The sequence below is a fragment of the Austrofundulus limnaeus genome, unplaced genomic scaffold, assembly GCF_001266775.1.
Source record: "Austrofundulus limnaeus strain Quisiro unplaced genomic scaffold, Austrofundulus_limnaeus-1.0 Scaffold96, whole genome shotgun sequence".
NCBI lineage: Eukaryota > Metazoa > Chordata > Actinopteri > Cyprinodontiformes > Rivulidae > Austrofundulus > Austrofundulus limnaeus.
The window spans coordinates 522,312-524,156 of record NW_013952498.1 but is presented as its reverse complement, the minus strand read 5'-3'; the positions used below and the strand labels follow the sequence as shown (position 1 = coordinate 524,156).

Here is a 1,845-nt window from a genome sequence, read left to right as displayed (position 1 = left end):
CACACACACACACACACACACACACACACACACACACACAAAACCTAATCTAATATGTGTATGGCTTGTTCAGCTTCTTACATTCAAACCACCAGAGGCAGAAGAGTAAAAGACGCTGTGAAGGCCGAGAGGAAAAGATCAGATTACATCATCATCTTAACATCCAAATTTCACTAGTTTAGATCTTTAATTCTGATCTCATAAAATCATTATCTGTAAACACAGTTTGTTGTTCTATTCACAAATGCTGGTTAAAGCTCTATCATGCAAAGAAGAAGCCATGTGTGAGCACCATCCAGATCAAAGCTCATTTGAACTTGACAAAGTGGAAAACTAAAAAGTTAGGTTCACTAACCACTAATCTGCTAAACAAGAATCTTAGCTGAGCTAATGCTAAACCATTAACCTGATTTAAAAATATATTATTGTGTCTCAGATCAACTCATTTTGAAGCTGTTTCTTTAAATCCAAACGAAGCGCTTCACAGCTTGCTCCCTCCAMCTTCCAGACTGCTTCATTCCAGTTTGATAGATGGGTTTATGACAGTTGTAGAAATATTTATTTAACAAAAAGTTTAAATCTGTGATTTAAAGTTTAAAGTCGCTCTGTAGGTTGTCTGAGTTTGTTTATTGCAATAAACAAGAACACAAAAATCAACACAGAGCCATCAGGCTTTCTGTTGAGATGTGTGCTACAATGACTTCACTTCAGTCCCTGTACTGGTCAAGATAAAACAATGGTTTAATGAACAGATGTTTATAGCAGATCTTGTCCTGGCCAATACATGTCTATCTGTTGAAAACAATAACAGACGTGTCACAGCAAAGCTGGTGTCGTGGTTCAGTAGGATATCTCATAACCTACTGACCTGGATCAAAAAGTATTTTCTATTACAACAGCTATATAGCAGCGCAGAAATGTTTTATTTACAAATTAAATGAAAGATGTCAACAAACAGAAGACTTGTCCATCCATTCTTACATGTTGAAGCCAGAGTCCGACCCAGAACCAGAGGAAAACAAAGACCACCAAATTCTAGTTGGTAAGTTCAGACCTTATTTGGAAGTTTCATCACAAATAATTTAGAAAACGTCAAACAACATCACTGAACGGGTTGAAAAATATGACCCAAACAGAATATAAAGATATCTTTGCAGAACCATGACAGACTAAACTTCCCTGCACTCCTAGAGTCTCCAAGTACACAACAAAATACATTTAGCAGCTAAAAACGTTAACTTTGCATGATATGTCTCCTTTAATAGTTTAATTTGAAACTTAAATCTGGAGTTGAGAATAATTTACAAACTAAATCTTTGCGAATCTAACTCGACCCCTGGTGGAACAACGGAACTGAAGACAGATGAGAGGTCAAACTGGAAGGAGAGAGTGGAGAGAGCTGCAGTTTTTATTTCTTTGACAAAACAAGAGCTGAAGGACAATCACGGCTCTAAAACTCTGTGAGAAGAACACCGTCGGAATGAAAAGACTTTCAAACCCCCCTCCACCTCAGATACCTGTCTCCTGCCCAAGAGCAGCACGCATGCGTCTGCTGGGAAGAGCTGAGGGATTCAGAGAAAATACAGTAAGTGCCAACACACACACACACACACACACACACACACACACACACACACACACACCAGCCAATTGAAGGTTTCTCTTTATGTGATGTTGTCCAATCAGACTACAGCACACTGACACACCCACAGGAGTCTGTGTGGGGCGATGCTGAGGTATGATGGTGTGTGTGTGTGTGTGTGTGTGTGTGTGTGTGTGTGTGTGTGTGTGTGTGTGTGTGTGTGTGTGTTTTTTTGAGCAGGGAGCTTCAAACATGTGAGCTCA

At 39.4% G+C, this 1,845-nt stretch overlaps 1 long non-coding RNA gene across 1 annotated transcript in view; it reads right to left on the bottom strand.

Annotated features, from left to right (window-relative positions):
- The window catches only part of LOC106520667 (uncharacterized), a 17,752-nt gene that overhangs the window by 9,187 nt on the left and 6,720 nt on the right, over positions 1–1,845 (bottom strand). The window contains exon 2 of the long non-coding RNA XR_001310578.1: positions 1,171–1,174. This is a non-coding gene — a long non-coding RNA (uncharacterized LOC106520667). The remainder of the gene's footprint in view (positions 1–1,170; positions 1,175–1,845) is intronic.